The 15581-nt window shown below is 35.1% G+C and overlaps 1 pseudogene; it reads right to left on the reverse strand.

Annotated features, from left to right (window-relative positions):
• Nucleotides 1-12517: 12517 nt before the first annotated feature.
• Nucleotides 12518-12742, reverse strand: LOC111720675 (annotated as a pseudogene).
• Nucleotides 12743-15581: the final 2839 nt, after the last annotated feature.

The raw sequence follows: 15581 nt of genomic DNA on the forward strand, positions 1-15581 counted from the left end.
AGTTTGAGAATATATATATGTGTAATATTTGTTATATATTTTGATGTTCTGCTGGGCAGATGACAATGTTCTCTTTTGTTTTGTTTCATTTTATTTTGTATTCCTTTCCTTTCTCTTATTGTTTCTTTATTTAAAGAATTTATTTAAAATAAATTTTTTAAAAAAAGAAAAAAGGATTAATATTAACATCTACTGTCATAAAGTTATTGTCATGAGGATCATATGAGTGAATGTATATAAAGTGCTTTGCAAATTTTAAAGTTCTATATAAATGCTAAATATTTATATCTTCTAATACCTTGGCCCCGAAGAAACAATTGACATTCTCCTTGCTTCCTGTTGCTACTTCCAGGTTCTCCTTTCATTTTTTTGATTGCTTTTTCATAGCAATGTAGAAGTCATTTAGGGGGGAGTTTGAGACAGGAAAATTAGTTAAAGATCATTGCAATAGTAATTTCTAATTCAGCAGGGATGGGGGAAAGTGGAAGAAATGGAAGAAAGGTTCCTACTACACTAATACATATTTACATATACTGTTATGGGCCAGAACTCTGAACTTGAAACAAAGGATTCTTACAAGGTGCTAAGTCAATGGAATTGATAGAGACAATGTTATCTAATTTAGCATGGTTCAGTATGATTGAGTTAATTCTACAAGGAGACATTATGGGCCAGAACTTGAAACAAGGTACTAAAGTGGAACTCAGGAGATAATGGTTAAATCTAGTTTAGCATTGATTTAATCCTACAACAAATAATGGTTTCCTAGTGATATAATGATTGGTCTGTACTCAGTGTGGAGTTTGTAAGCTAGAAGCCTCAGGCAGGGAGATTCAGAGACAAGTGGACAGAAGGCTGGAGGCTGAAGACTGGAGCACAAACCCTTGAACTCAAGATAGATTCATCCCATCTCACACCACCTTAATGGCAAGCTCTCCTCCTTTGCTTTTCCACTGAAACCAAGACTCCAGAAGGCCCCCAGAAAACTAGCCAAGCCCCAAGTGAAGGAGCTGACTTTGAAAGAGATAATTAAGGATTTGGACTTTAACACCTGGCTGCACTTGTGGCAATTACTGAACTGAAACGAAGGCTGCTGCTCCCAGAGACCCCAAGAGAACACTACAAGAGAACATTACAATATACATATATGATACCTATACATACATAAGACATTCCAGTCGCTATGATTTAAATTTTGAAGATGTTAGCACCTAGTGAAAAATCAGAAAAGGCCTCCTCATGGTGGCCATTGACCCTCACAGATAGATAGAGAACCACTATTAAAGACCTCCAAGTAGGTTAGTATGGCTGCTGTGTAAACATGTGTTGAGTTATATAACTACTATATACTAACCAATTGCACCACCAGAGCTCCATCAACTGTGATGAACTTGTCTTTTCTCAACAATGAGGTGATTCAAGGCAATTCCAACAGATTTGAATGGTATTTTCACCTTTTCGCTTGTATGTTTGTTTTTTATTTCTTATGTTTTTCCCCTCTTAATGTGATTTTCTTTATACATGACAGATAAAGAAATATGTTTAAAAGGATTGCACATATTTGCTTGCTATCTTGGAGCAGGGAGAGGTAAGGGAGAGGGGGAGAAAAAATTAGAACCCAGTCTTACAAAATTGAATGTTGAAAACTATCTTTACATGTACTTGGAAAAATAAAATACTATTGAAAACAATAATAAAAAAAGCAAAGATAGACTTGCACAAAATAATGAAGAACAAAATGAGCAGAACCAAGAAATCTTCATATATAGTAATAGCAATATTGTTTTAACAACAGCTTTGAGGGACTTGGTCATTTGAACTATTATAAATACCCAAATTAACTACAAAGGAAGACGTTATTTGTATCCAGAGAAAGATCCAATAAATAGTGTATAGAATGATTTTACTTTTATATATGTATCTATATTTATCTATCCATCCATTCATCTATATATCTATACATAAATACACTTACATATTTGTGCCAAATTGTAGCCATCTGTAGGGCTGGGGGGAGAGAGAAGAAAAAAAGGGGGAAAGGATTACATAATTTTATTGTATATTTAAATATATATATATATATATATATATATATATCAAATATTTATAGCAAGTTGTACATAATAGAGTTGCAGTTTCAATGTGCAACCATTTTTTTTTTTTGATTCTACTCTGTTATAGAAATACTTGGGTTATTTCTTAAATTCAGAATAAAAATATAATCTTAAAAGAAAAAAATTGTATTTTGTTAAATAATGTGGGAAAATGTTTGATAACAGAGATAACAGAGAGGGATCAGCTAATGCCCAACAGTGGGTTTAATTTTTTTTCTTTAATTTTTCAAGCTGGGATGGGTAGAAAAGGGAAAGAGGGGAGGATCATATAAGAGGGGAAAAAAATCTGTAAATAAAACATACTTCCTGACCTTAAAAGAGACAGTTTCTTAGAACTGCCTCTTAGACAATTAAGGAAATTACTAGACAAATTGTGGTTTATATAAGTAATGGAATATTATTTCTAGCTCAACGAGTTATACCCAAGATTCTGTAGTGTTTATTGCTTAGGCCCAGCAGTTGATATTTATTTCTCTCCTCCATCCCCAGATTGTGGGAGGTATTGCAGGGAGCACCATCTACTTCTGGCTGGTTTCCTCTGTTGACTGAATTGAAAGAAGACAAAAGAGCATATATTAGGGATCATAATAGTATGGGGATTTCCAATTCTTGTAAAAAGTATTGTGCTTAGGGGAAGTAGCTTTTTTTAGTTTTACTTTCTAATCTGGTGAACTTCTTTCAATTCAAATTGGCCTAATTTGACCTTGAACAAGGCATTGAACCAAGCTGCTTCAAGATAATAGACGCAATCATCTTATTCCCCCTTTGATTGCAGCACAAGCTACTCCCTGCAATTGAGAAAATTAAAACTTTTGCAAAAGAGAAGATGATTTAGTATAAATGCTTCACCATTCTCCTCTCTCCCTCCATGATACTTTTTACTCAAGCAAATTCATGAACTCCAAATCACTCTGTATTGCTCTTAAACTTCATGTTTTGTCATGAGGCATATTAAAGTCAAATCACTTGACCTCTTTGAATCTCAGTTTCCTCCTTTGTAAAATAAGTAAATGAGACTCAAGAATAAGATTTGCAGCTATTGATTCCCCTTAGTAATCACCTCCTCATTTTATAGAAAAGGATATTGAGAAATATAAATTCAAAGGTCTCCTTTCTAAATCTAAATATGTTAGAGATGAAAAGACTCAACTTATCACATAATTCAACATTCATGCTATATATGAAAAAACAAGGCATAGGATGTCATACTATGATTTGCCCTCAGAGGAAATTATTCTCTAAAATTTTCACCAATCATAAAACAAAATATTATTTAGCAGTTGTATGCGCAGTGCATTTATTACACTTAAGCAGAGATAAAAAGATTCAATAAGACACCATCCCTGCCTTTTTGGAGCATAACTTCTTTTAAAAAAATTTTAATAGTATTTTATTTTTCCAATTATCTGTAAAGATATTTTCCAACATTCAATTTTATAAGATTTTGAGATCTGAACTGACTGCTTCTTTTATATTTCTTTTCCTGAGCACAAGAGTCTTGAGAAATGCATGTTTTAAGTCTTGTAGCAACTTCTTTGGAAGTTCTTGGCTTTCTGAATCCATGGCAGCTATTAACTAGGAGGCATTTTTTTTTCAAGTACATATACTATTTCTTTGAGAAGAAAACAATTATCCATAAAATCATAGAGGAGACAGAATAACAACACTCTTTCCCTGTTTCATTAATTGGCTACCAATAGATCTTAGGCTAAGCCCGTTTGGTCATGTTTGGGTTTTGATGGACTCCAATTGAATGTAAATAGCAATTATTTCTGCTTTGGCCAGAAATCCCGGGGGTCTTTCAGTCCCCAGATTCATTCATTCATTTATTTATTTAGATTTTTTTTGACTAGGTGAAAGAAGATATTCTTATTCTCAATTGCTACCTAGCCTTAGTGATTGAATAGGTGCAGCCTCAGTCAAGGTTGAAGTCAGGTTGAAGATCTTAGCTTAAAAAGGTAAGATCTCCCATTTTATCTAGGGCCATCTCCAATTGTTCTGATCTATATCTTGTTACTGGACCCAGATGGTTCTGACTGCTCAGATTAAGTGACTTGATCAGGGTTACACATTAATTGTCTGAAGCCAAATTTGAACCCAGGAAGATGAGTCTTCCTGACCCCAAGCCTGGCACTGTATCCACTAACTCAGCTATATTCCTCTGGATTGATTCCCTTGCTTCAAATCCCCTATGACTGATTTACTGGGACTAGCAAATATTTAATTAGGGGAAAGTTATAAACTTTGTTAAATATATATACACACATATAAAGAATATATAAATACAGTATATATATATGTAACTATACAATTATTTTTGCATATATTATAAATATATATTAATAGATAAATATTTTAAAACTATAATAAATAAATATATGTAAATATATATTTAAATTAAGGAATTTTCCTAAAAACTCCAAAGCAAAGTATGAAAAAGTATAGTGTTGAGGTGATATTGGTTGTTTTTTTAAATCCAAAAAATGTGAAGAATTTTTTTAATCCACTAAGAGAATTGTTAAAATCTTAACTATTGATTAAAGAAATCTGACATTATGCAGAAAATATGTAGTGGGTGACTAAGATATCCTTATGTCCATATCTACAAAATAAAATATCCAGCAATTCTAGAGTTGGAGGTACTCAAAGCTCAGAGCCGTCAAGGAGTGAAATCCTTCAAGATTGGGGGAAGGAAAGGAAGAAAAAAGGAACTTGTCTCTCTGCTTCACTCACTATCAACCAAAGCTTCTAGCCGTAGATTTATTCACTCAAGAGACCCCTCTTCCAGTAGAAGCAAAGGGGGAAAGCATTTATTGTTACACTTAATATATGCCGGGCATTGTATTAAGTGCTTTAGAAATATTATCTCATCTGATCTTTACAACAACCCTGTGAGATGGGTACTATTATTATCCCTATTTTAAAATTGAAGCAACTGAGACCCACAGAGTTAAATATCTTGTCCAGGGCTCCCCTTCTAATAAATGTCTGAAGTCATATTTGAACCCAGGTTTTTTTTGACTCTGAGCCCATCACTTTATCTGCTATGCCACAGTTTTCAATTTCCCTAATTATCCTGACCCATTTCTGACTTAGTTTCTCTGCTTCTCAAAGCTCAGTTCTGCAAAACCTCCCCTCCCTCTTTATCAGAATATTTGATAAGGATAAAAGATCTTATGTTTTAGAATATCAGAATGCTTCTCCCCATCCCAAGCTATCAGAATGTCAGATATTGTCTTATCAAGATGCCTCCCCTCCTGTCCAGTGGCTCACCCACCCTGTCAGAGTCCCGTTCCCACTCTCAGCACCCTGACTCTGCCCCTGACTCAGTCTACCCCCTGAGTCTGAGTTATGTGTATATATGTGATTGAGAACTCACATTGTTTGCTGGATTCTTGGAGATGATAGTCTCATTCAGCCCTGGGACCAAACCATGGATCCATTTGGTCCCAGTAAATCTCTCCCTTTCAAATAAAATATTAAACACTCTTTAATCTCTATCTTGCCTCAGTTTCTCTGGCATTACCTACCCACTTTGCATCCTCATTGCCTCATTAAAGGGAAACCTAACTATAAATTGGTTAACAGATATCAATTCCTGATGGTTTATGCCATGGTGTGTTCCTGGAATATACCAATGAGAGATTTCACCTCTTGCCTCAGCACAAGGGAGCACTAGGTTTAAGCACAGATCTTGCTCTGGCCTGGCAAGCTTCCCCTCTACTTGTTCACTTTTCTCTTTTCTCTTTTCTCCCATCTGGGAGATTATTTGCTCTTGTCTAATCTCTCTCATGTTTAATCTCCCCTCCCAATACAAATACTAAATATGGAAGGCACATGATTTTTCTCTCCTCCTCCTCCTTTTCCTATTTTTGCACAGTGGACAAAGGCTAACAGGCCGTTTAAGATTTTGTAGCATTTTATTTTCTCTTTTGGCAATATTTAAGAAGATCTGGCCTTCTAAAACATACAAAGGTTTAAATAAACAACTGTTGAATATTTTTTTTTCTTATAAAGAGACAAAGACTGGAGACAGTGGGATAGAATGAGTAAGCCCCTGGATTTGGAATCAGGAAAATCTGGGCTCAAACACCAATTTAGACTCTTATTAGCTGTATCAGTCTGGTAAGTCACTTATCCACTCTGAGCCTCAGCTTCCTCATTTATTAAAATGAAGAAATTGGATGCAATGGTTTATAGGGTCCATTTGTTTATTTGCCTCTAAATCAATGCTGGGATGACCTATGAAACCCCAAAACCCCACCACAAAGGAACCAATATGCTGAATTATTTTACTTCTTTGCTCCCTTTCTTAAAAAAGCAAGTAAGTTCTTATTTTCATGCAATTTCAGAAACATTTTATTCCTTCAGAAAACACTGATTGCATACTACAGGATATAAAGGTAACAAAGTTTTTGTTTTGTGCATGTTCAGATCACCTAATATGGAAGCACTCAAGTTAAAGGCCCCAAGGGAATCCATTTCTGAGAGAAGACATTTAGTGTTGCCCTCTCATGTGGGTGGGAACAGCTTTTATCCATTAGCTTCATAGATAAAGACTATATCTTTAAAACCACCAGACTGAGACAATCTCTCTTTTTCTTGTGGTGTCCAGAGGAATGTAAGTCTCATTCAAACCAAGGCTTAGGCACTTTGTTTTGATCTGTAGGACAAAAGGTAACCCCCTCTCCTCCACTTTATAGCTGCAAGAAATGGGTGTAGGGTTTGGTCTGGGTGCATCTGTACTTTTCAGGAAGTGGTCAACTTTGTAATAAGATTCCAAACTGGATTTTGCTCCAGTCTGTCAGGAAAGCCTGGAGAAACTATATTGTTCAAGATTCAGGATCAAGATTAGGGGGCTGGGGGAGATTTGGACTTGAAACTTGGAGGGACTAAACTAAGAACAGAGTTAAGCTGTGAACCTGATCTCCCTCCCATCACTAGTCATTGGTGAAAAAGAGAACTATGAAAAAAAAGGGGAGGGGTTGGTACTGTTTGTGCAATATGAGTTCTCTCTACCTTACTATCCAGGGGTCCTTAAACTACGACCCGTGGGCCAGATGCGGCAGTTGAGGACAATTATCCCCCTCACCCAGGGCTATGAAGTTTCTTTACTTAAAGGTCCACAAAACAACGTTTTTGTTTTTACTATAGTCCGGCCCTCAAACAGTCTGAGGGACAGCCCCCTATTTAAAAAGTTTGAGGACCCCTATACTGTAGATAGTCAAGTAAATTACATCTCACTCCTCCTCCGAGGATCTCAGGGACCCATAAGGGGGATTAGGGTATGTAGTCTCTCAATAAATGTCTCCATTTCCCCACAGTGGTGTTTTCTCATGTATAAGGAAGTGATGGTCCTCTGCATTCTAGTTCGATAAGCCACTAGCAAATTTTTTCTTTCTTTCTTTCTTTCTTTCTTTCTTTCTTTCTTTCTTTCTTTCTTTCTTTCTTTCTTTCTTTCTTTCTTTCTTTCTTTCTTTCTTTCTTTCTTTCCCTTCCTTCCTTCCTTCCTTCCTTCCTTCCTTCCTTCCTTCCTTCCTTCCTTCTTTCCTTTCTTCTTTCTTTGCTTTTTTCTTTTTTCCTTTCATCTTTCTTTCCTCATATATTTATTTATTTGTCTATATATTTATTTCTGCACTTAATAGTATTTTATTTTTTCCCAATCACATGTAAAATTTTGAACACCAAATTTTTCTCCCCACCTCTCTTACCTCTCCTTTCCAGTATAACAAGCAATCCGAAATAGGCTATTACATGTACAATCATATTAAACATATTTCCACAACATATTTGCTTTTACAAATGAATATTTAATACAAAAGGTATAATCACAAATATGTAAACTTACTCTATAGACAAGTGGAAGCAAAATAGCTTAGCCTGGTTCCTATGTAGCACAGTATCAGTTCCAAGCCAAATCCTTCCTCCTGGACTTGAGTACTAGACACCCTGAATTCTTTGGGTTTTCCTGCTGGTCTGGCTAACTGCACATCTGGGCTGTTATCTTGACCTCAAAGTCATAATAGCTATTGGTCCCAAAGGGGATCACTACCAGCATCTGAAACTGAAAATAAATGACATGGAATAGATAACACACACACACACACACACACACACACACACACACACCCCATTTCGATCCTACCTGCACTCTGGCTCAGTTTATACCACTGTATTGTGGGTGAACTGTAATCTTAATCTTTCGGCCAAAGCAGAAGAGGTCAAGAAGGAAGAAATAATAGTCAGAAAGTGACCAACTGTATCAGCTACATCAGTTTTAAATGTGCAGACTTTTTAGCTATGCAGCCAATCAAAGACTATCACATCCATGTAATAGGAGAAGCAGAGTGCCTCTAACTTAGTCAGTCTGGACATGCCCAGAAAAGCCTTTTTTACATTTTTATATTTGTTGAAGTAAATGTTCTTTCATAAAAGTTGATCTCATTGTTCAGTGATGAAATGGAATTGGAGCACTGGAGAGGGGTACAGAATAAATATTTGTATAGTGCTTGCAATGTGCTGGGCTCTGTGCTAAGTGCTCTTTAAAAATATTATCTCGTTTGTTCCTAATAGTCCCATTTTACATTTACAGAAATTGAGACAAACAATGGTTAAGTTATTTGTTCAGAATTTGCAGTGAGAAGGTGGACAAAGCCAGATATGAATTTAGATTTTCCTGATGTCAGGTCTAGTGATCTGGTTAGCTGGTTGCTGCCCTTCATTCTTGAAGAGGACCAAAATGACATCATTATGGTAGAGTTGAGTTACTATGCATCCAACTGTGACTGATCACACCAATAGGGATTCAGAATGCTCTGCCACAAATAGTCCATATTAATATTTGGGATGGCTTCTCTAACTTTGTGCATCTAGTGATCTATCCAATATACTATTAGCTGCCTCAATGGGGATTCCTAAATGTGAGGAAACACAATTGATGGAAACTGGAAGCAATGGTAGAGGGACTGGATATCCCTAAACTCTTTAAGGGTATTGAAGAACCCTGAAGAAGAGGAAGAAATATAACAAACCCGGTTGGGCAGTAGGGGCCAGAATAAGTCACTGTTTAATACTTATGCATAGGTAGTGGGTGTTGGGGGAAGAGCAGAATATATGTAGTAGTGTGTGTATATATATGTATATATATATATATATATATATATATATATATATATATACATATATAATTTTTCTACTCCTATATGTATCTATAGATATACACACACCAATAGTTACAATACTAAATAAGATATGGGTAAGTATGTATAAATTGTGGCCCTGAGCACCCTTTCTCAATTTATACAAATAACATAAAATCTTGGAGCTTTCTCATATATCACTCTTTGGATTATGTCCTAAATCAGTATTTCCTCTGGGAATTTCAGAATCTGTCTCATTTTCTCCTTAACAGGGTCTCCCCTGTGAGCATCAGAATTTAGTTTGATCCTAGAACTCTACAGTTTTTGGTAAAAGAGCCATCAGCACCCATGCAAAGACATAAACTAACAATATATTTCAATTAGAGAACAGACTTTATTTTCCCCACAGAAAAGGCAAAGTACAAAGGAATAGAAGAAGCTTATGAGAAATTTAAGACAAATCTTTCATTTCTAGTTAGTCCCATTTGAGCCATCTCTCCCCAAAACCCACCAGGATCTTGTATAAACTTGTATTTCCATGGTGGTTTAAACTCCTTTAGGAGAACATTTGAAATCACTCAAAAACATATCTTTTCCCCTAGTAAACACCCCTTTACTCAATATTTAATTCTCAATACTTATAGTATTCACTTACGATTTTCAGTTTACATAAAGAGAACTTTTTATTGGTAACATTTGTCTCTAGGCTAAACCCTGGCCTTTCTCTATATACCTCAGAAAACTCTTCATCCTAGAACATAATTTCAGCCCTGGAATTTGTACACTGGAAATACCCTGTATCCTTTCAGCCTCTCCCTTTAATTGCATAGCTCCTCCAAGAATCTCAGTTTCAGAGATGTGTCTCAAATCAGCCATGTCTTCATTCCTCTCCAGGATTACTCTGGACTTTCTCTACCATAACCCCATAACCCCTGACTGTTTTCATCCCTTCAGCTTTCTCTGACTTGTCTTCTCCCATTAAAATATAATCTTCATTTAGAGCAGAGACTTTCTTTCCTAGAATTTACCACAGTGCTTAGCACACAATAAAAGCTTGTTGAAATGCTTGTTGTGATCAAGAGAGTCAAAACATTTTCTCAGAAAAGTGTCTGCATAGTCTCCACAGTAAAATAAGGGGTCTAGATTTGTTCGGCTAGAGTGTGCATTAATCACTCCAACTCTGAGGATATTTGTTCACTTATTTTCCTTTCAGAAGGCTACATACACCAATGATCACCATTATGTCACTGTCTTCAGCAATTACCATTTTTCAGGCCTTGTAATTCTATGTCTCCTACAGACATGTTGATACCCTTTGTTACTTTGCCATTACCTCTCTCTGTCTACCATCAGGATGGTAAGGTGTCTGATGAAAGGGCTACAAGAATAAAGAGAATCTTCATTCCAGGGAACCCAAATTAGATTAAAAAAACTTTAAATTTGTTTGCTTAATTTTTATGGATGGTTTAAGGTATTTTATAGGAGTTTTGCTTCATTTCAATAAAGGCCATCATCCTCAGTGAGGTATGAATAAGTATATCCACTCAGGGAAATGTGTTCAAAGGCAAACTACAATCTTATCCTTTAACGTGGTAAGTTGTCTAGGCTCCTCATTCACATTCCTTCAGATTAAATGCCATGAATCATCGTAGTGGCCATGTCTATCCCTTGTAAAAGAAAGAGTCTCCAGGATACTTCTGATTTTACCTAAATATGTTCAAGAGAGGGAGATTTTAATTAGATCTAGGAGAATAAAGAGATTAGGGGTATTTGAGTTAGATCTTGAAATGTGACAAGAACAAAAAAAAATGAAAATTTCCAGAAGATTCAATGAATAACTTAAAGAAAATGGCTTCTGTCTTTGTCACTGACTATAACCCTAAATCCAAGTTTAAATCAGACTAAACAGGCTTTGGTATTGCAGCTGTGAATCTGTCCAACCATTTTGGAAACCAATATGGAATCAAGCTTACATAATAATTAAAATGTCCCTGCCTCATTTAAATTCAATTCACTTGCAAGTCAAGACATTCCCCTCCTGATGTCACTGGTTCTCTGAGAATAAAGGATAAGGGATGGCTAGATGGCATAGTGTATAAAGCACCAGCCTTGAAGTCAGGAGAATCTGAATTCAAATCCAGCCTCAGACATTTAATACTTCCTAGCTGTATGATTCAGGGCAAAGTCACAATCCCAATTACCTTGCCAAAAAAGAAAAAAATTTAACAGCAACAATGAGAATATGGAATGTAGAAAGCACCTCATTCTGTGAAGAGGTGTAGAAGGACTATGGAGGTAGAGCAAAGCACATATTGTAGGAACTTGATAAGTTCATTAGTTTAATTAAATCAGTGTTTTTCTTCTTTCTTTTTTATATTTTGATAAAAGGTATAATTCTTTGAGGAGGGTGAAAGACATAAGTATAAGGATAAAATTCTGTAGGCCTTGGCCCTCAGTTTCCCTCCACTTCCATGGGGTAATTCCATTGTTTTTAAGGAGCTTATATTCTTTTAGGTGGATTTCATGTGTACATAGAATCACAAAATATGAGTTAGAAGGGACATCATCTGCCATCTAATCCAACCAAAACTTCCCAAGAAATCTCTATTCTAATCTACTTGGCAAGTGATCATCTAGTCTTTGCTTGAAGACTTTAAATGATAGGGAATTCACTACCTCCAGAGAAGTCTTTTTTACTCTCCAATAAAGATTATTAGGAAGATTATTGGGTTTTTTCCCCTCCTAATATCAAGCCTAAATTTACCTCTTTAAAATGTCCATGAATTATTCTGATTCTATTATCTGTGGCAAAAAGAGTATAATTCCCTTTTCACAAAGCATCCTCACAAATGCTTCAACAGTCTACCCTGAGTCTTCTCTCCTAGGCTAAATATCTTCAGATTTCCCCACCTGTCTACCATGGATCCAAGACTCTTCACCATCCTGGATACCTTACTCTAGATACTTTTACATATTATCCATGTTCTCCTTAAATCATGATGTCTAGAACAAAAGCAATACCCAAATGACATCTGTCAAAGAACTACAGAACTATCACCTACTTTTTCCCAAGAAGTACTTCCTCTTATTGTAGAATAAAATCACATGAACTTTTTGGCTTAAATAACACATTGCTCAATCATTTTGAGGTTTTGTTTTGATCATTTTAGTTGTGTATGGCTTTTCATAACCCCATCTAGGGTTTTCTTGCCACAGGTTCTGGAGTAGTTTGTCATTTACTTCTTCAGCTCATTTTAACAATGAGAAAATTGGGAGCAAACAGGGGGAAGTGATTTGCCTAGAAGGACACAGCTAATAAATGTCTGAAATTAAATTTAGAGCTCAGGAAAATGAATTTTCGTGATTTCAAACCTTGTGCTCTACCCATTGTGCTACCTAGCTGCCTCTTTCAAATAGAGGACATATCAGATATTAAATTGATAACAAAATATACTACATTTGATTTTAGTCAAAAGGCCAAGAAGCTTACAATCCACTAAAATGCATGGATCTTTTTCCTCCTGTATTTTTAAAGCTCTTTTTTTTTTTTTTTAAACATATGGTTCCTATTCCCCTTCATTTCCCTCCCAGCACATTGACTGCTTCCAAGTCCAAGTAGCTACAATACTGTGGTTTATCTAGACAATCGTGATCCTAAGCTTTAACTGCTTTTTATGCACTATGTTTCTTTGTCTAATCTCAGTTGACTGAACATTGATCACAAAATAGAAGTATCCAGATATGAAGGCCATCTTGTTAGTCACAGATCTTGAGATCCTGGATCCCAAATCTGTGCTAGCTGTTTTTTGAAAGAATCTCTGGCCACTGAAAAAATGGAAAAAAATGACCACTAGACAAAGGAACTTAAGCTCTGCCCTGGCTTGAACCCACAAGCTGTTTAGATAGTGCAGAGCCAAAGTTTCAAATAACACATTGACAACAATACAAAAAAACAATAAAATGAAAACTTGTTACTCAACAATATTAGAACTTAAAACTTGCTCTTTTAAAACATTTTCTTAATACTATTTTTTATATCAGTGTCACTTCCCAAAGGTCACTTTACAATTATTTTTCCTGTCCATCTCCAACAGAATCCCACTTATAACAAAAATATGATTAAATAAAACAAATCCACACATTGGCCATGTCTGACAATATATGCCTTATTTTGAACTCATATTCTGTCACCTTTCATAAGAGACAAGGAGGAATGATTAATTGTCAGTCCTCTCAAATACTGTTTGGTCATTGGATTGAACATAGCTCTGAAGTCTTTCAATATTGTTTTCCTTTATATTATTGTGATCATGTAAGATGCTTTTCTAATTTTGCTTATTTCTTCTTTTTTCCATTTTATTTAAATCTTTTGGGAGTCTTTCCCAGAATTCTATTTAACAATTTTTCCAATAATTTTTAGGCATCTTTCTCAATGATATAATCTGCTAGTTTTTTTGTTTCACTTTTCTTTCTTTTCCTCATTCCCACCAAAACAAATCATTCTGATTATTCTTGTCCCACAAATTTTTTCAAACTGAAAACAAATATGGAAATCTCCATTTATCAAATAAAACACTTTTCCCCCCCAAATCATAGATTTTATACTTGAGGGAAATATATCTTGGTGCTTCATGTCATGTCGTCTGTCCAGTACCAATACTTACTGTAATTCTAGTCAAGATGAAGTTTGCAAGAAAATGAGTTCAAGGTCAATATCAGATGGTAAAAGGGGAAGATCTTAAGTTCCTAAGTGTAATTCTACCAACACTCACTAACTTTCAATCTCCCAGATAGGTCAGTTTAAGGGCAAGATTCCCTCTATCTCTTACTCCTCAGGACCTTCTCCAGTTCAATAAATAACACTGCCTCTCAATGAGCTCTTTTCCTGCTCTTATTACTGTAAGACAACCCTCCTGGATCTATCATTACAACTTGCCATAAGTTTCACCTTAAGAGAGAGTCTAGTGTCTAAGTATTTGAACTCTTCAACAGGCCCCTATTCAAACACATTCATAATCTTCCCATTCTGTAATTTTGAAAGTCACTCTCACAACTGTTATATAAATTATTTCCCCATCCTCCAACGGTTCATTCTCTATCATCCATCTCTACCCTCACCAAATGCCCCTCTCTAGATTTTCCTACTCTTCCATTATGCACTATGAAATGCCTCTTCCATAATTACCTAATGTACTTTCATCTTAAAAATTTTTCCTCACTCTTTCCATCTTCTGGTACTCACTGAGATCTGGTTGCCTCCTAATAACACTTTTTCCAATGTTAATCTTTCCAGTACTGGCTACATTTTCTCTCATATCATCTGATTCAGTAGTCAAAATCCTCTTGCTCCCCAATATCACTTCCAGATTCTCCCATTACTATTGTCACTCAGTAATCTCTTGTCCTAATTTATCACTCAATCCAGATCCCAGCAACCCTTAATTATCAACATCTGCACAATTCTTTTTTTCTCAATGAATTCAATAACTGATTCACAGCTTTTCTCTTTTTTCTAATTCCTGCTTTCTATGCAACTAAAAAAGTTAGAAAAAACAAATTAAAAAACCCCAGTTAAATATCAAATTAAAAATTCTGAAAATAAAAGGGAGATTAATAAAATTGAAAGTAAGAAAACTAACAAACAAAACTAAGAGTTAGTTTTATGAAAAAAACAACAAAATAAATAAACCTTTAATTAATTTGATTAGAAAAAAAGAAAGAAGAAAATCAAATTGTTAGATTCCATCAATGAAGAAGAAATTAGAACAATAATTAGGAACTATTTTGTTCAACTGTATGCCAATAAACTTCATAACCTAAGTGAAATGGATGAATATTTACAAAACTAAAGATTGTGCAGATTAACAGAGGAGGAAATAAATTATTTAAATAGTCCCATTTTAGAAAAAAAAAGAAATTGAACAACCTATTAATCAACTCCCTAAGAAAAAAATCTTTAGGCACATATAGATTTACATGTGAATTCTACCAAACATTTAAAGAACAATTAATTCCAAAACTATTCAAACTGCTTGGAAAAATAAGGAAAGAAGGAATACTACAAAATTCCTTTTGTGACACAGATATGCTGCTGATACCTAAACCAGGTAGAGTCAAAACATAGAATGGAACTTATAGACCAATTTACCTAATGAATATTCATGCAAAAAACTTAAATAAAATATTAGCAAAGAGATAACAACAGGATAATATATTATGACCAAGAAAGATTTATATCAAGAATGCAGCACTAGTTCAGTATTAGGAAATCTATTAGCATAATTGACTATAACAATAACCAAACTCACAAAAAGCATATGCTTATCTC

Source organism: Sarcophilus harrisii, chromosome 4 (assembly GCF_902635505.1).
Source record: "Sarcophilus harrisii chromosome 4, mSarHar1.11, whole genome shotgun sequence".
Taxonomy (NCBI): Eukaryota; Metazoa; Chordata; class Mammalia; order Dasyuromorphia; family Dasyuridae; genus Sarcophilus; species Sarcophilus harrisii.